This window comes from Rutilus rutilus, assembly GCF_951802725.1.
Source record: "Rutilus rutilus genome assembly, chromosome: 1".
Lineage (NCBI taxonomy): Eukaryota > Metazoa > Chordata > Actinopteri > Cypriniformes > Leuciscidae > Rutilus > Rutilus rutilus.
This window is the reverse complement of record NC_140209.1, coordinates 16383992-16404478: the sequence shown is the minus strand read 5'-3', so window position 1 is coordinate 16404478 and position 20487 is coordinate 16383992. Positions and strand designations below refer to the sequence as shown.

At 42.5% G+C, this 20487-nt stretch overlaps 1 long non-coding RNA gene across 1 annotated transcript; it reads left to right on the top strand.

The window, feature by feature from the left end:
* Positions 1–17894: 17894 nt before the first annotated feature.
* On the top strand, positions 17895–18329 carry LOC311291560. Its single transcript, XR_014627578.1, has 3 exons — positions 17895–18013; positions 18119–18167; positions 18251–18329. It is a non-coding gene; the product is annotated as an uncharacterized lncRNA (long non-coding RNA).
* The last annotated feature ends 2158 nt before the right edge of the window (positions 18330–20487 follow it).

Genomic DNA, 20487 nt, shown 5'->3' with positions numbered 1-20487 from the left:
CATTAACTTAAAAATTATGCATGTAAAAACGTACAAAAAGTACTGAATCTGATGTATGCAGTCTCTATTTTCTAGATAGACATATAATCTCATTTACGAAGACCATCAGATTCATATCATAGATAGATAAGATCATAATCAATATAACATGTCATATTTCTGTGAAAACTGAATTTTGAAATTTGCACAATTCAAAGAGAACTTTGTTCTCTCCGACTCTCTTCAACACATTTAATGTGCAGACCTTGTGTAATGTGTTCATTAAACGGTCAGTCCAGCACTGAACAAAATGTTATCTTGAAATGACTGTGAAATAACATCTTTTTAGAATCTCTTTGGTGATTAAATATCAACATGACTCAAACTAGTATGTAAAAAAAAAAAAACGTACTGTTCTATGCAATATGCATACATGCCCATTTTAGATCGAAGACGTGAACTCTTCATAAGAAATGTTTTAACAAGATCATGACCATGAGTTATATCTTATACCTGCATTCATGAAACTGTGTCTTTATAAACATAGAACATTGAAGCACAAATAATGTGATTTCATGAAAAAAAAAAAAAAAAAACTGTCCTCTGACTCCTCTGCACAACTTGAATGTGTAGAAGAAACCTCAAAACTGTAAGTGCCTAAGAAAAGGCAGTACTCAGAACGGTTAGTTCATGCATCCTGCGAAAAAGCAGTACATCTCACAGGTGAAGTTTGGATTTGAAGTTTTGGGCATTGATAGAGAGCTCACCCCCATCCAACTCCATGATGATTTTTTTGCAAAATCTCAAAAGTGTAGTGCAACGTTGTGGGGTACTTCAGGTTAAGAGAATAAATGAGACCAAACAACATTGCAGTTGCAAAAGCCACATTCTCAAGGTCCTGAAGCACAATCACACCCTCAAGGACAATTCCCACATCTCGGGGTTCATTCTCAGCAAAGTGCTTTATCACAAAGATCCCCATGGTGGTCTTCTCAATGGCACTGTGAAACAGATCCTCATCCGTGTCCTAAAGAAAGTATAAAAAGATTAGAAGTATACAATTAAAACACTAACATGAACCACAAGGGGTAGCTTTTAGAGTTTTTACTGGGCAAGTGCATTTTTAATAATTTGCAGCACATAAACTAATCTAATACAGATGGTTTCAAAGCAGTGATTACAGTGATAACAGGAAATTAATGCAAATTAAAGATTGTTTTGGCTGCACATGCGTATTATGTGTTTAGTCTATAGGCATGCACGTTTGAATGCGTATATGGGCGGGCGCGTAGTCTTTCTTTACAAAGTGACATGCCCCCCAAAGCATATGCCTGTTAAGTGCAATACTCCCACTGTCTAGTGCAATAAACTCAGGTGATATTTATATCTATATTATTCATACTACTCAAAATACTGTAAATATGTTTATAATCTGTAACATGCGCTAGACTCCCACTGTCTAGTGTAATATTCTCTAATTCAGGTGATATTTATATTATTCATACTACTCAAAATACTGTAAATATGTTCATAATCTGTAAATGTTTATTCAGACTAAACCCAACTGTGACCCTACTTTTTTACTTTTATACTATTTTTATTTATTTTTTATATATTTTCATTCTTAGAATTTGTATTACTATGTTCTTGTTGTATTTGTATTTGTATATGTGCACTGGAAGCTTCAGTACCAAGAAAAATTCCTTGTGGGTGCAAGCACACTTGGCAATAAAGCTCTTTCTGATTCTGATTCTGATTCAATTACTCGTCTAGCATGCATGATACAGTATTTTTAGTTGTTTCCGCTGATCCGTTTGAATGGGAATAATTTTTGATAAAGTTACAGAATTAATTTGTTTCTTTAGGGCCAAGAATGTTTTTCTAAAAGCACAGACGACTTTTTTTTTTTTCATGATTATCTGCATCTCCTGCGCTGCATCAAGCCACTCTCATAATAGCTGCAAAATAATGCATGGCTCTTAAGCCTTGTTTATACTTTCTCCCCGCTCCGCACCTCGAGTCTCCGCTGACTGCACGCGCACCTCCCCAGACGGACAAGGCATTTATACTCGACGCGCTCAAGTGACAGTTCCCTCAAACTGACCCGAGTTTCTTTCACGCTGGCCCCGGGCAATCGGGCAGTCCTTATTGTCGAGCCCTAGCTGTATCGTTTTTTATTTTTTTTTCAGTTTTGACTCAATCAATATTTCAGCTGTGTAATAAGTGTTATGACTTATCCCTTAAATGTTTGTCTTGTTTGAATGTCTTAGGTCGAAGCCGCTTTCCTGTTGAAACTAGAACAAACAAGTTCATAAGATCTTTAGGGTCCTCATTAAGATAGATGCAGAGTCCTCTGATGGCAAGTTCTCGTGATGCATCAATGTCATCCTTAAAAAGAAGTCTGAGCAGAAATGGGAAAAGGTCAGCTATAGACACTACTCAACACTAAACAAAAAAGCTAAATGGGTCTCATTCACTAAGAATTTAATTGAAAATTCGAATGAAATATTTCTGCCTCATTTATAACATTTGATATCAGCCCGATCTGTTTGACATAGGGTGTTGTGATGATTTGCAAACAACAATGAGTGTCAGTACGCAAGAATCAATCGTTTCATCTCAAATAGTGTCATAGTGCACAATAACCAGCACTGCAACGTGTAGACTGACATGTTTCATGTCTACTACACAACAAGAATTTAGGAGTCAAAATCATAATCTGACACAGTGACTATAGTAGACAAAAACATTGCGTAGTCTGAATCCAGCACACAAAAAAAATACCTTGTGAACCAAATGTTCTCTGCGTTTTAGTTTTAATAGTCTCTCTGTTGTTTCTTTTTTAGCATCAGAAAGGAGCTCTACTCTTGCAGTCTCCAGCGTCTGGTCATTCTCTCCAATGGGGAATGGGAAGAACAGTAGTCCACTTCACCTCTCCTGGGCTTCCTGACATTGTAGGCAGGACTTTGTTTTCCATCTGGCTTGTGCTTTAAAGCATTTACAGTAACTTAAGGACATCCAAGTTTTTCGGAGATGTGTGCGATAGTTTGATAATTTGTACTTTAGACTCACTTTCCAGCCCCCATAGCCAGTGTCTGAGTCTCTCACTGCTAAACATGAGCATGGGCAGTTTAAATATACACATGGAAAACAACTATTAAAAAATCTTTGGACAGTAATTTTATACAATTTTAATATGTTAATAATAAAATACAAATTACTATATGTATACTTATGAAATACATTCATTAAAAACAATTTATATTGCTGTTTGCAATTTGCTCATGGAGTCACAGTGTGCATTGAAATGTATTAAAAGAATACATCCTAATGTATATCTACCCAACAGTTTATAGATCATTTGTTTATTTACAGTTTTAAATTCCAGTTATTCTGCGTATGATGCCAATTAGTGTAGTGTGATGGACTGACAGTCTGAACGAGGCCTAACAGACACTGGTAGCAGTGACGACATCATTTAGAAATTTCTCTTGATTTCATTTTTTCTTTTAGACCTGATGTCGTGAGCAAGAAAGACGTGAACAAGAAAGGAAAAACAAGCCAAAAAATCCGAAGAAGAGGCCATAACGTTTTTAAGAGAGACATGAATCTGCTATTAATTTTTAACTCGTTCTTTATTGATTTTCATTAGAAAATCTAGTTTACTTTCACTTTTACTTAATGTTTGAATTTGCTTCAAGTAATGATTGATTAAACTCATTTTTATCAACATCTCATTGTTATTGTCCATTTTAATTTTCTGCTGATTCTGCTTGCATCAGGAATCATTTTAGTTCTGAAAGTCAGGAAGTATCCTATTATGATTGTGTCTTTAGCTTTCCATGTTTTCAATTTTCTCAAAAGAGGTTTTAAATGACAAATAATGTGAACAGCGTTTGGCGCGTCTTTGATCCTCTACCGTTGGGGGCTGATAACATAAATTCTTTATTATATCAGTAGTTAAGGATAAAAGACTCGAGTCGTTTTTAAAACATTCACGAGTCCTTTTTGTCGAGTCCGAGTCAGGTCTAAAGTCTTTAAGCTGGAGTCCGAGTCTAGTCTGAAGTCCATTAAAATGCGACTCGAGTCTGAGACACTAAAGCCGGGCTTATGTGATTTTCGCCCGATTTTGAGCCGAATTCTGACTCATGCGACTCTTTTCGGGTTGGGCCGATTTTCAGCTTTGTTGTGCGTCGTTTGTCTTGCAGTGTTCGTGCCGTGTTCAGGGGGAAACGAGAGGCGATTTAACCTCTCCCGAGCGGCAATCGGATGGTTGGATGAATTTCTGGCATGTCAGAAATTTTGGTCACTCCTCGTGACTATATCGCACAGTTGAAGTAGAGCTACGAACCGATCGCCCGAAACTCAGTGTTTTTTCCCTCACTGCGACTGCGCAAAAACAGAAGTTTAACCATTTCATCTTTAATGCAGCAACAAAGAAAATGAAAAGAGGAAGATCTTTAAGTTCTGTACTGTTGCTATCAAACTAGAAACAAATTACTGTTGCTTACCTCCAGTTCGCCTATAATTTGTCACGGTTGTTGAATGCATTGTTTTCTTCTTGTCTCGTGTCATTGTTGTTTATGTGTGAGTGGGCGTTGTCCCGCTCACGTGTCCGTCAGCGCTCCAGCTGATCATCATCATCATCATCAATCACTGTTCACAGCTGCGATTCATTTCCGTTCCTATATATACTCACACCATTCTCTGTTCCAGTGTCGGATTGTTTGTTGATGTCCTGTGACCTGCCGTGTCTGTTTCCCCGTGGAGTTGCCGTGTCTGTGTTCGCCTTGCCTTGTCTTCCTGCCGTTGTGTTCGTCATCCTTGGGTTCACCGCACTCCTGCACCGGGATTGGGATTCACCACTATCACCGCACCAGCGCACCACAGACCATCAAGTCCCTGCCTGAGTCTGAATCGCCGCCTTCCTGTTCTTTCTGTTGTGTGTACTTTGGAGAATAAATATCACCTTGAGTATCTGCGATTGCTTCCTGTTTATTTCATCATGACAGAACAATCCGACCATTCCATGGAAGCAGCAGGTGGCTCCGCAGCAACGATAGACGACTTTGTTCGTGCAAGTATTCAAAGGATGGACGCTCAGGACCGCCAGCAAGGAGAAGCGGCGCGCGCGATTCAGGCTCTCGTCACGCAGGTGTCCGAGCTGACCCAGCGTTTTCAACAGCTGCAACCTCCCGCTGCGCCAGCCGCACCGCCCGTCCCTCCCACACCACCGATGCCCGCCTCCCAGTCCGAGCCACGCCTCCCGACTCCTGAGCCATACTCTGGTGAGCCTAACTTTTGCCGGCCGTTTTTGACTCGATGCAGCATGCATTTTGCTCTCCAGCCCAGAACCTTTGAGAGAGAGGAATCTAAAGTGGCGTTTGTCCTCACGTTACTGACTGGGAGAGCGGCACTATGGGGGACGGCGGTGTGGGAGAACCAAGAACCATGCTGTTCCTCGTTCCAGGAGCTCTCTCTGGAGATGAGAAGAGTTTTTGACCGTGCGGTTGCGGGGAGAGAGGCTGCCAGGGTCTTGTCTGAACTACGTCAGCGAGAACGATCTGTTTCGGATTATGCCATCGAGTTCAAGACCCTGGCGGCCGAGTGTCGCTGGAACGAGGAAGCGCAGTGGGATAGGTTCCTGCATGGGCTGGCCGACCGCGTCCAGAGGGAGATCTACGCCCTGGACCTGCCCCCCTCACTGAACGGACTTATCGACCTGGCTCTGAGGGTGGACGCCCGATTAGCCCGGGTCGGACCACGCGCTCCACCCAGCCTGCCTCGTGGGGGGGTGGAACATCAATGGTCCAGCGGCATGGACGCGGCCGGTCCCTCCGATCCCGAGCCCATGCAGGTGGGTCGAGCTCGGCTTTCCCGGGAGGAGAGGGAGAGGCGGAGATCCCTTGGCCTTTGCCTGTACTGCGGGGGCGCGGGACATTTCGTTAACAACTGCCCGGTAAAAGGCCAAGCCCGATAGTAAACATGAGGCTACTATCGGGTGGGATCTCCGCCGAAAAGTCCTCATCTACGTCCACCATCCTCCCGGGAAGACTTAGATGGTCTGGTCACGATCATCACTGCACCGCACTGGTGGACTCCGGGGCTGAAGGTAATTTCATGGATCGCACCTTTGCACTGCAGTTTCAAGTCCCACTCAGAACACTTCCCCAGAGAATCACCGTACATGCACTCAATGGACAGTCACTACCTACCATCTCCCAGGCCACCGAGAACATCACGCTCATCACCTCAGGGAATCATGCAGAGACGATATCATTTTTCATCACGGACTCACATCACACACCCATTGTCCTGGGTCACCCCTGGCTCAACCAACACAACCCCCGCATTGACTGGAAACAAAGATCCATATCAGCCTGGAGCGCTGAGTGTCATAAGTCTTGTCTTGTGTCTGCCTGTTCTGTTGTCTCTGTTCCTGTGTTGCAGGAGGAAGCAGTGGATTTATCAAACGTGCCCGTGGAGTACCGTGACCTGAGGGAAGTGTTCAGTAAGTCAAGGGCTGCTTCTCTTCCTCCGCACCGTCCCTACGACTGTGCTATAGATTTACTGTCAGGTAAGTCTCCGCCTAAAGGCAAGATTTATTCACTCTCGGTTCCGGAGAGGGAGGCTATGGAGAAATATATTTCTGATTCTCTAGCATCCGGGTTCATCCAACCTTCCTCATCTCCAGCGGGGGCGGGGTTCTTTTTTGTGGGGAAGAAGGATGGATCGCTGCGACCTTGTATTGATTACCGGGGGCTGAACAACATCACGGTAAAGAATACTTATCCTTTGCCGTTGATGTCTTCAGCCTTCGAGAGGTTGCAGGGAGCATCCATCTTCACAAAACTGGACTTACGTAATGCTTATCATTTGGTCCGTATCAGGAAGGGGGATGAATGGAAGACTGCCTTCAACACCCCTAGGGGGCACTTTGAATACTTGGTCATGCCTTTCGGTTTGTCCAACAGTCCCGCAGTCTTCCAAGCGCTCGTCAATGACGTGCTGCGAGACATGATCGATCAGTTTATTTATGTTTACCTGGATGACATTCTGATCTTTTCCTCGTCTCTCCAGGAACACGTGCAGCACGTCCGACGGGTACTCCAAAGGTTGCTAGAGAATGGGCTTTTTGTCAAGGCGGAGAAATGCGCTTTTCATGCACAGTCGGTCCCTTTCTTAGGACACATCGTGTCGGCTGAGGGAATGCGTATGGATCCTGACAAAGTTAAGGCTGTGGTAGAGTGGCCAAACCCAGATTCCCGTAAGGCCCTACAGAGGTTTCTGGGGTTCGCCAATTTCTACCGGCGTTTTATTCGCAACTTTAGCCAGCTAGCCGCACCTCTGACTGCCTTGACCTCCCCCAGAACTACGTTCAGGTGGTCGGAAGCAGCCGAGACTGCTTTTTCCAACCTCAAGAGCCGCTTTGTTTCGGCTCCCATCTTAATCGCCCCTGATTCCTCACGTCAGTTTGTGGTGGAGGTCGACGCGTCAGAGGTGGGGGTAGGCGCAGTTCTTTCTCAACGCTCACCTTCAGACAACAAGATGCATCCATGCGCGTTTTTATCTCATCGTTTATCACCTGCTGAACAAAATTACGACATTGGCAACAGGGAGTTGTTGGCGGTCAAGCTAGCCTTGGAAGAATGGCGTCATTGGTTAGAGGGGTCCGGGGTACCCTTTATCCTCTGGACGGATCATAAGAATCTGGAGTACATTAGATCCGCCAAGAGGTTGAACTCCAGGCAGGCTCGGTGGGCACTTTTTTTCGGCCGTTTTGATTTTACCCTCTCGTATCGTCCGGGTTCCAAAAACGTCAAACCCGATTCTTTATCGCGTATTTTTGATAGATCCGAACACGCACCTACTCCCGAGCGTATTTTTCCTGAGACCCTAATTATCTCTACGCTCACTTGGGAGGTCGAAGCGAGAGTCAAGAAGGCTCTAGAAGGGGTAACGCCTCCGATCCGGTGCCCATCGAACCGCTTATTTGTGCCGGAGGAACTACGTCCAGACGTTATTCGGTGGGGTCATTGTTCTAGTCTAGCCTGTCATCCAGGAGTTAGTCGCACCCTTTATTTGGTCAAACAACGATTCTGGTGGCCGCTTATGGCTCGCGATGTTCACGATTTTGTTTTGGCTTGCTCAGTTTGTGCTATTGGCAAGTCGTCCAATCGGCCCCCAGATGGGTTACTCCAACCGCTGTCGGTGCCTTCGAGACCCTGGTCCCATATCGCACTAGATTTTGTTACCGCCCTCCCACCCTCCCAGGGTAACACGGTAGTTTTAACCGTGGTGGACCGATTCTCGAAGGCAGCCCACTTTGTTCCCTTGCCCAAATTACCTTCAGCCAAGGAGACAGCGGTTGTAGTCGTTAATCACGTCTTTCGGTTACATGGCCTCCCGACAGACGTGGTTTCCGACAGGGGTCCCCAATTTGTGTCCAAATTTTGGCGAGAGTTTTGTAGGTTGCTGGGGGCGACGGTCAGTCTGTCTTCTGGGTTTCACCCCCAGAGCAATGGCCAAACTGAGAGAGCCAACCAAGACCTGGAGAGAACTTTGCGATGTACGGCTGCCAGGAATCCTTCCTCCTGGAGTCAACAACTGCCTATGGTGGAGTACGCCCACAATTCGTTGCCAGTGTCTGCTACGGGCCTATCTCCTTTTGAGTGTAGTATAGGATACCAGCCACCAGTTTTTCCCAGTCTGGAATCCGAAGTCGCGGTCCCCTCTGCTCACGCCTTCGTCCAGAGGTGTCACCACACATGGACAAGAGCCCGTGAGACTCTCCTCCGTGTGCGGGCGCGCACCAAGGCCAAAGCCGATCGCCACCGGTCTAGGCCTCCCGTATACGTCGTCGGTTCCAAAGTGTGGCTTTCTACTAAGAACATTCCGCTCCGCTCCGTATCCAATAAATTGGCTCCTAAATTCATTGGCCCGTTTTCTGTCACCAAAATTGTTAGTCCGGTGGCAGTCCGCCTCAAACTCCCTCCAGTGTACAGGAGAATTCATCCGGTATTCCATGTGTCCAAAATCAAACCCGTTTTTTTTTCCCGTATTAATCCGCCGGCCCCGGTTCCCCCACCGCCGCGTCTCGTAGATGGGGAACCAACCTATTCGGTACGTCGCATCCTGGACTCTAGGCGGAGGGGACGCGGATTCCAGTACCTGGTGGACTGGGAAGGTTACGGTCCGGAGGAGAGAAGTTGGGTTCCGGCTCGTGACATCCTGGATCACTCTCTTATCGATGATTACAATCGACAGGTAAGGGAGTCTGGGAACGCCGTGAGGCATTCCTAGAGGAGGGGGTACTGTCACGGTTGTTGAATGCATTGTTTTCTTCTTGTCTCGTGTCATTGTTGTTTATGTGTGAGTGGGCGTTGTCCCGCTCACGTGTCCGTCAGCGCTCCAGCTGATCATCATCATCATCATCAATCACTGTTCACAGCTGCGATTCATTTCCGTTCCTATATATACTCACACCATTCTCTGTTCCAGTGTCGGATTGTTTGTTGATGTCCTGTGACCTGCCGTGTCTGTTTCCCCGTGGAGTTGCCGTGTCTGTGTTCGCCTTGCCTTGTCTTCCTGCCGTTGTGTTCGTCATCCTTGGGTTCACCGCACTCCTGCACCGGGATTGGGATTCACCACTATCACCGCACCAGCGCACCACAGACCATCAAGTCCCTGCCTGAGTCTGAATCGCCGCCTTCCTGTTCTTTCTGTTGTGTGTACTTTGGAGAATAAATATCACCTTGAGTATCTGCGATTGCTTCCTGTTTATTTCATCATGACATAATTCAGTGTAATCGACCTAAATGTTTTTAGACCATTTTCAATGAGGAGGAGTGTAATATGCTTCTATGTAATCTTTTATTATCCTCGCGTTGCTTATGCGGTGATGCGCTATGAAATTATTGCATGGCAAATTAATTATAATAGCCTATCCATTTAATAATAAAAGTAGGCCATCCCTAATTATAATAATAATAAAATAATAATAATAATAATTGAATACAATGCTAAATCCTCTTGATATTGATAGCTGATGCTTGTTTTGACAATATCTCTGGTCTATTGGCACAACCCGGCATGGGGGTTTATCGCACATATTTCACACGTATATTGTGAGCAGTCAAGTCGCAGCTCGACGTTCGGACCGTATAGTGTGAGCGCATAAAACACGAGCTTTGGCTTTATATCGCATGAGATCTACTCGTTCAGTGTCAGTAGGTAACCTTGCTGAAATCGCACAGTGTATTCCTGCCTTAACCCTCTGGGGTCTGAGGGGTTTTTGGGGTCCTTGAGATGTTCTGACATGCCCTGACATTTGTGCTTTTTTCAGTTACTTATAAACATATTAATGGCAAAGGTATAATTACACTCTATTTAGCACAAACAGGGCTACCATAATATGTGAACAACTTGCATGTACATGTTTGTATTTTTGAGAGAATAATGTTTATGCATGGTTTTTGAAAAAACAAAAAACTAAAGTTTCTGAAATAAGGCCACAAAACACATACTAAATATGTGTCAATAAGACTTTTGACTAATGGATGTCCTTGCCTACAGTTTTTTCTTCAAAATGATGTGAAAATCATCCTCCCTAATCATTCACATAACACAATACATTGATTTAAATCTTGTAAAACACTTTTTGTTTGGAAAGGCCATATGCGGGTGGGCGTGATTCACACCTGAGGAGACAATAGGGCCCGCATAATAAGGGGGTGCATACGTAATGAGCCTTTCATTCAGGTGTGTGACTGAGCCACAAGAATGCAAGGACAATATATATGTATATAACTGGTTCACAGTTGTTGTTGTTTTTTCCACAAATTGTGCTTGCAAATTGTACAATATCCAAGGTAAACATTTCTAGTAATTGTGCAGTTGATGGTTCTCATACTGTATTTTCAGATTTGGAATATATTCTCTTCCCAAATGTGTCACTAATAAAGCATAATAAAATTATTTAAAGAGATGGCTTATAATGACCTTTTAAGATTTTGTTTACATCTATCCAATATATATATATATATATATATATATATATATATATATATATTTTTTTTTTTTTAAAGGTTATACAATTACAACAACATTTAAAATTGTAACAATATTTCCAGTGTAATCTTTCTTTGTAAAAACTAAAGTATACATTTTATCATATGTAATTCAATTCATATGAGAAGAAATTGGCAACATTATAAGCTTATTTGATGTGGCAGTATTTTACAGTAAAAACTTTATAATCTATCCGATTTTGAAGTCGATTTTTACTCATCTCAGTATAGCAATAGAGTTTGGTAAAAGCTGTTCATTCATTCATACATAGAAACGCGATTCATATTTAAACAGTCTTTTTTCCAGGTGTAGTAGCTCCACAACAGCGCGCATCTGTGCGTTCATTCATTCATAAAAATGCGATTCATATTTAAACAGTATTTTTGCCAGCTGTAGTAGCTCCACAACAGCACGCATCTGTGCGTTCATTCATTCATAGAAAAACGCGATTCATATTTAAACAGTATTTTTGCCAGCTGTAGTAGCTCCACAACAGCACGCATCTCTGCGTTCATTCATTCAGATTAGAACAAAGCAAATAGAACTGACCTATTCCTCAGCGGGATCCGTTTGCTCCTCGAAATGATACTTCCAGAACTTCTGACGTAAATTTTCCAGGATTATTATCAAGATAGTATTATTCCTCACAGCATCGTAAAGTACATACGTCTGAAAGTGAACTCGCGATGTGTGTTATCCAGCTGATGTGGGAGTTTCACAGGTTTGTATGGATCGCCTCACATTTGCATTTGAATAGCGCGCGCTCTCCGTGGGCGGAGCACATTAAAACTTAATGAGCTGTGATGAGAACGACTGACGTCTCTCTCTTTGCATACATATTACATAAACTGTGAATATTTGTTTTTTATAAAAATTACTTCATTTAAAAGAAGAGAATTCAAGCTTCATGCCTGTGTGTCTGTATGCCTGTTTGACTGAGTATTCGCTGAGTTATGGTTCATTTTCGGATGCGTTTCAGAATGGACTACACTGACAGAGAGGCAGAACTCGCATCATGTTTATTTTTCTTTATTTGGCAAAAAGCACAACACTTTGTTTTTATTGTTAGTATACACAAAAATAATACACACTTAACAGGATCGATTGATGTATAACACAAGCATATAAGATAAAAATAAAAAAAAATTATAATTATTTTTTTTTTTGCACTGATAAGGAAAAAAACGAGCCTATCGCGCCGGCGCGATAGCCAACCTCAGGGGGTTAACTCCAGTGCCCATCTCTGGCATCGAGCCTTCTCGAGAGGTGACCTAATAATATCTTTTTCCTGTACAGAACCCACAGGATTTGTATGTACGCGGTCACGGAGACGCAAGTGTTTTTTGCTAGTTTCAGCCCGACGCAGTTTTCATTTTCTCGTCCAGCGACACGTTGTTTAAATAGCAAATGCATTTGCGCCCATCTGTTTACGCATGGGCTGCTGGTCTGAAAACGAGGTGTGTGTTCAGGCACATTGTTGGTGCGTTGCTATTTTGAGGAATGGAAATAGACTGAGCCATTGACCAACTGAACCCTGGCCTAAAGTCAATGGCGCAGTATTTTTTTTGTTATTTAAAGGGTGCTTTAGTAATATGCACTTATAGGCAGGTGCCCAACACTTGTACACTCAGCTTATTACACACACTCTGCTCATTACACACACAGGGATGTGCAGCAGCACACAAATATGCCAAATATTAAAAATAAAAGGATTACAATGTAAAATATTATAATTGGGTACATAAAGCTTTGGTAGAACCCGGCTTGTCCCGTAGATGGTCTGCTTGCTGTTTAACCTCGCACACACACACACACACACACACACACACACACACACACACACACACACACACACACACAAGCAATCCGTTTCCTCTCTGGAGACGCGTTCACTCTTTCCACTATCAAATTACCCCATATAAACAGATATCCACCATGGCGCGAGCGCAACTGGCTTTTAAAGGAAATGACACTCTGATTGGTTTATTACACGTTACACCCAACACACACCCATTAATCATTAAGAGAATATGGACGATCCTTTTAGACCATGTGCCATTGTGCCGACCATTTTTTCTGTCGTTAAACTAGTAAAAGTGGATTGAGACACGCGCCCTAAGTGCACTTGTGCCCTGTGCTTTAGACCATGACCTTAGATCGTTAAAATACGGCCCAAAATTAACTAATCTTTCTCTGAGACAACTCATTTACATTTAGTCATTTAGCAGACGCTTTTATCCAAAGCGACTTACAAATTAGGACTAAATTAAGTGAGTCATCATGAAGAGGCAAAAAACAACAACAACGCAAGAAGTGCTCAAAATATGAAGTTCAGGCATTATTCAGAGTAGCATAAGCACGATAAGTGAGGTTTTAAAGGGAAAGGTTTTTTTTTTATTCTTTTTATAAAGTTAGGTGCTCACGGAAGAGATGGGTTTTCAGCTGTTTTTTGAATGTTGTCAGGGATTCTGCATTCCGGATGAGGGTGGGGAGAGTGTTCCACCAGCATAGAACTGTGAATGAGAATGTTCTGGAAAGTGATTTTGTGGCTTTCTGTGATGGAACCACGAGACGTCGCTCATTGATTGATCGTAGGCGTCTGGTAGGGATGTAGGCTCGTAGGAGTGAGTGAAAGTAGGAGGGAGCTGAGCCTGTGATAGATCTGTAGGCAAGCGTCAATGCCTTGAACTTGATGCGAGCAGCGAGAGGTAGCCAGTGCAGAGAGATTAACAGAGGAGTGACGTGGGCCCTCTTGGGCTCGTTGAAGACAAGACGAGCTGCAGCATTCTGGATCATCTGAAGAGGTTTGGTTGCACATGCTGGAAGTCCGGCCAGAAGAGCATTGCAGTAGTCAAGCCTAGAAATGACCAGGGCCTGGACAAGGAGTTGTGTTGCGTGCTCAGTTAGGAAAGGCCTGATCTTCCTGATGTTGTGCAGCGCAAACCTGCATGATCGAGCTGTCTTTGAAATGTGATCTGTGAAGGTCAGCTGGTCATCAAACGTTACTCCCAGATTTCTGACCGACCTTGATGGGGTGATTGATGATGAATCAAGCTGGATGGTGAAGTCGTGCTGTAGAGATGGATTGGCAGGGAGGACGAGCAGCTCAGTCTTTGCCAGGTTGAGCTGCAGGTGATGTTCCTTCATCCATGTGGAGATGTCCGCCAGACAGCTCGAGACCCGTGCAGCTACTGTGGGATCATCTGGTTGAAATGAGAGGAAGAGTTGGGTGTCATCAACATAGCAGTGGTAGGAAAAACCGTGTGCCTGTATGATGTGTCCCAGTGATGTGGTGTAGATGGAGAAGAGGAGGGGACCAAGAACTGAACCCTGGGGAACCCCTGTGGTCAGTTGATGTGCTCTGGATACCTCACCTCTCCATGCGACTTTGAAGGACCTACCTGTGAGATAGGACTCAAACCAGTCGAGTGAAGTTCCTGTGATGCCCAGTGATGAGAGGCTGGACATAAGGATCTGATGGTTCACAGTGTCGAAGGCAGCAGACAGATCCAGGAGAATGAGGAGTGAAGATATTGGAAGCAGCTTTTGCAATCCGTAGGGCTTCTGTGACCGACAGTAATGCAGTCTCAGTTGAATGCCCTTTCTTGAAGCCAGATTGGTTGACATCCAGCTGGTTGTTTAGAGACAAGAAGGATGTTACTTGGTTGAAAACAGCTCTTTCAAGTGTTTTTGCAATGAATGGTAGGAGAGAGATAGGTCTGTAATTCTCTACAAATGATGTGTTTAGTGTTGGTTTTTTAAGCAGTGGAGTAACCCGAGCCTGCTTGAATGCTGTAGGGAAGGTGCCAGTATGGAGGGATGAGTTGATGATGTGTGTGAGTGCTGGTAGAAGTGTGGGAGAGATGGCTTGTAGAAGGTGTGAGGGGATGGGGTCTAGAGGGCAGGTGGTAGGGTGACTGGAGAGGAGAAGTGTAGATACTTCTTCCTCGGTTAGCGGAGAGAAGGAGGACAGAGGGGTATTGGCTGTGGAAGGGGTCAGTCTGGGTTCCTGTGTGTGTGGAGCTGAGAATTGACTGCTGATAGTTGTTGTTTTGTTGGTGAAGAAGTTCGCAAAATCGTCGGCAGTTAAGGAGGAGGAGGGTGGTGGTGGAGGTGGACAGAGGAGAGAGTTGAATGTCTTGAAGAGTAATCGTGTGTTGGGGGAGCTGTTGATCTTGTTGTGGAAATATGAAGATTTTGCAGCATGAACATCAGCAGAAAAGAACGAGAGGAGAGATTTATACATACTCAGGTCAGATGAGTCTTTTGATTTGCGCCATTTCCTCTCTGCTGCCCTGAGTTCGGTCCGGTGTTCACGAAGAACCTCAGATAACCAGGGGTTAGAAGGAGTAGCGCGTGCTGGCCTGGAGGAGAGAGGGCAGATATTGTCTAGAGAAGAGGTTAGTTTGGAGCATAAGGTATCCGTTACAGTATTCACATCCAGAGATGAGAATTGTGAGGGTGGGGGAAGAGAAGATGACACGGCAGAGGAAAGATGGGAGGGGGAAAGTGAGTGCAGGTTTCGCCTGAAGGTGACTGGTGGTGGGGTTGGTGGCGCAGGGGTAGCGAGTTGTAGACTGAAGGTAATGAGGAAATGATCTGAAACATGGAGAGGTCTCACCAAAATGTTGTCTGTGATGCAGTTGCGTGTGTAAACCAGGTCCAGTTGGTTGCCTGATTTGTGAGTACCTGTGGTGATGTGTCGTTTGAGATCGAAGGAGGCTAGAAGAGAGGTGAAGTCTGTTGCATGTGGTTTTTCGAGATGGATGTTGAAGTCACCGAAGACTAGAAGTGGGGTGCCGTCCTCAGGGAAAGAGGACAGCAGCACATCCAGCTCCTCTACGAAGTTACCCAGCTGACCTGGGGGGCGATAAATGACTACAATATGGATCTTACTGGGAGTTGTAAGTGTGATAGCATGATATTCAAATGAATTGTTGTTGCATAGAGAAGAGAGCGCTGAGTATTTCCAATTGTTGGAAACGAGAAGCCCTGTCCCGCCACCCCTCCCAGACTGGTGAGGGGAGTGAGAAAAGGAGAAATTGCTAGAGAGAGCAGCGGGGGTTGCTGAGTCTTCTGGACGAATCCAGGTCTCAGTCAAGCCCAGGATACTGAGAGTAGAATGAGATGCAAAGGCTGGAATGAAGTCAGCTTTGTTGACTGCTGACTGACAATTCCATAGACCCACGGAAAGAAAGAGAGGAGTGTGTGAGGATGAGAGAATGGGACGCAGATTAGCAGTATCGCGCTGCCTTGTGCGCGTGATGAAAGGGCGTTGTCGAGAGATAACAGGAATGTGTTGAAAACACATGCTGATTCGGGAGAAAGATAAGATAAGAAGTGGAAAGGGAAAAGGAGATATTTAAGTGCCTTTCTGGTTTCCTTGCTCGGTGGAGTCGCGCAGGTAGAGTCGATGGTCTTTACCCGAGTCGGTCTTCACACGAGGAGGCTGAACACGAGAGCTGAACGCTTCCGCTGACGCTTCCGCGACAGCGCGCAAATTACACAGATATACAGATAATGCTTTCACCGCTTGAGTGAGTACAGCTGTTTCGGTCTGGCAATTAAGTGAATAACGCGATAATGGGCCAACTTTCGATTTGAAAGTGCTAGGAGCAGAGGCTTAAGTGCAAATTAGAATTTAACAATAATCATTTTCACTCGCGGCTGCTTGTTTAATGTGGCAACGCGTCTAACTAAAATACAGAATTATGTGAAGTTAAAAAATACACTGTTAGACTTTTCTGTAATTTCTACAGTTATTTACTTTAAATCCCCCAGTATTATACTGCTATTTCTCTTTACAGTAAATAACTGTGATTCCAATTGCATCATGGGAATTTTCTGTGACGTCTAACACCACATACAGAGACTTACTGTATTTTTTAAATTTGCTGTATACTACTGTATTTGACGTAACTGCCTCTCTGGCTGGCACCATTCCACCGTGCTTTTTATTTCCTAATTTTTGCCTTACACCGCGTGTCTACAACGCTATAATAGCCAGAGGCTGTCTATATTGGACACATTGAAGCGACCGGACCTTTAAATGCAAACCTGTTTATCCCTTGTAAGAACTAGCGCGAGCGCTTGGACTCGTATCGGACTACGTCTGAAATATAACGGCCGCGGCGCATCACTACACTGTCTGGGATTTGTCGTGTCGCGTCAGACAGACATCCAGTGTAGGTAATGGGGTCTGGTCTGTCTTTTGTTGGATCGCGACGTTCGTGTCTGGCCCGGGGAAGAGACGGAATTCACTTCACCGAGAGAGAGATCAGCAAGCAAGGTAAAAAAACAAAAACATTCTGTGTATGTTGACCATAGACTGGCTGTTGACAGGATTGTGCCCAGTTTAACGTATGTTAGCCTAACGTTACTCGTCGTCAACATGGCGGTAACGAACTTTACCATGGTAAACTGAGCTAACGTTTCATTTTACACACCTTGTTAGATTATTGAATTGTCGAATATGCCAACGAGCAACGCGTTTACATTAACAATAAATGTGAATAAACTAATGTGAAATTCTGTTTATAGCCTAATGTTGGCCTACTGATGAGAACCTTTATAGTTTTAGCATTAGTTTGCAAACTATACCATATTATAGTTTTTTTTTTTTTTTTTTTTTATGGAATTGAATATTTACTTCCATTTTTGTGTTTAAAGGCAACTGCAACAAAGCGCCAATTCGCGCCAGATTCCAGAGGTAGGCCAGCCCATTTGTGATATATTTTGAGATAAGTTTGCTGAAATGATTAGCATACGCTATGTGAAAATTGCTTTTGAGCCACTGGTGCAGACTAGGTAGCTTACAATATCTTATAAAATCTCTATAAAATTGGCTAACTTTATATCAAATAAGTGACCTTTGCATTATGTCTAACTTTATTACACAGCAAATGAACCAATCAGAAGATGGACCATTGTCTTTGTTCAGTCTCACCAGATTAAATGTATCCAGGTAAGCACTGCAGTAAAACTCTCACTAGGCTAATTCATTCAGACCAAATCTAGCATTCTAAACAACTTAAGTTTATATTTTTGCATTATTTTTATATTTTATTAGCCAGAAGACTCTACCATTGCAGTTCCACGGTCCTAATATCAGCGCACAGGTGGGTTAACTACTGTAGGAAGGAGAACGATCATCACACAGTGATTTCTTGCATGTATCTTACTGTGTATTTGTCTCAAACAGGTACTCCTTCACTGCAGACAAGCTGAAATGGGCTAAAATCATCTATTCCAGTCGGTCTTTCTATGGATCTCAGCATTTTTGGACAGAATTTAGGATTTGTAAGTATTGTTTTATGGTGCTTAATTTAACCCCTTGTTTGGGTCTTAAATATAGACACCTTCTACCTTATTTTGTTTATTCTCAGGTTAGGTAAAGTCAGTCGAATTCGTTCTAAACAATAAGTATATAAATTTCCATACTTACAATTCAGTCGAAAGACTGCTCCGTGGTTTAGTTCAGCTCAATATTTAGTAAAACAGAGACTTAAGGCAGGCGAGCTTCTTAATTTCAATTATATGTATTTTTTTATTAAATACAGGTTAACTAGTTTACATAAAAGGTACTAATATATAAAATACAAATAAAAGTAAATCTAAACCAAATAATTTACAAACTTTCATCTTCATGAGGCACAATGGCAAGGCATCTAACACCGGAGAGGCCGTCCTTGGTGAATCAGCGTCTGACTGGACATGTCATTCCAGCTCTTTATAAAGTCCATCAACTTTTGGACATCTTCAGAAATCTCCTCCTGGAAACTCCCTATAACTTGTTCATTGGTCATCCTCTCCTGGAAACCCCCTAGGACTTGGTTATAAAGCCTTTGTCTCTCCGTCCTCCTTCTTCTGGACCTTTTCTTCATCGCTGTATCTTCTGTGTCTCGTCCGCAACACATAGACGGTAATGATTGCATTTTTCTTTTTTCTTTGGTAAAGCTCTTTCTAATACATTTTCAATTTCTCTCTACTCTGCCATATGCTTAATAAATGCTTACAACATTCAGTGTGGTCTGTTTTTCTTTATAAACCATCTTCTCAATAAATGACTTTACAAACAACAGTTGTGGTGTCTTTTCTTAATGACAATTTCTTAATAAACATGTTTATAAAAACAAGTCTCAGTGTCTTTTCTAATGAACCAGATTCAAGGGTTTCTTATAAAAACTCTTTACAGTGTTTTTCTTAACAATAAGGTTTCTTATAAAAACCTTTTACATTGTTTCCATATAATAAGGTTTCTTATAAAAACCTTATACAGTGTTTTCATATAATAAGGTTTCTTATAAAAACCTTTTACATTGTTTCCATATAATAAGGTTTCTTATAAAAACCTTATACAGTGTTTTCATATAATAAAGTGTCTTATAAAAACCTTTTACATTGTTTCCATATAATAAGGTTTCTTATAAAAACCTTATACAGTTTTTTTCTTATACAACACTTTTCTTACACAAAGTTACAATTATACTTAATACCCTATTAGAAGCCTATATATTATGAGGCATAAAAGAATAAATTGCATGTTTCACACAACAGTATTAAAATTTAATCTGGCATAATTTAATTTAGTTATTTTGTATGCTATTTATTGACAAAAGCTGTTTACAAATATATATTCTTAAGTTTTTTGTGAAAATAATAATAACAATTAACAAAAAAGGAGGTTAAAAATAATGTGACACTAATATTCTCTCTCTCTCTCTCTCTCTCTCTCTCTCTCTCTCTCTCTCTCTCTCTCTCTCTCTCTCTCTCTCTCTCTCTCTCTCTCTCTCATATAGTTTTGGAACCGGGATCTCCTCTGAAGGACTGAGTACATTTGTGTTTGTGGGCACACATGCAGACCAGGGAACACTCTGATGTTGTCAATCAGGTTCTGAACAGGAACCAATCTTTGGAGAAGTTCATTTATTCACAAAGGTGGACAAAAACATTTTAAAGATTTTTTAGAGCTTTTTAAAGATTATTTTGATGATGACTTTTACTCCTATGCTGTAGAAAAGATGGAGTAGACAGTCAGACATTGATAATAATAAGAAATGTTTCTTGAGCATCAAAGAGACTTCTTTCAAAAACATTACGACACTTAAATACTTCTTTTGGCCACCAGTGTACATGAATCCAACAAATTTTTGGAAATAAGTGAAATTATTTTTAAGGTGGGGTTATGTGTCTTGTATTGTGAAAAGAACTGTGTTTTGTCCTGTTTTGGACATTTCCTTTTTGAATGCTTAAAAATGTATTTATATTCTGCAGTTTTATGAATGTAATGGTTGATATTTCATTATAATAATTGTATAAGCTAAACAACCAATGACTCTACATTCATTTAGTCAAATGCTAATGTTTTGTTTATGGTTTTATGTATGTTTTCAAAAATGTTTGCAGTGAAGGACAGCACATAATGTGTTAATTTAACAC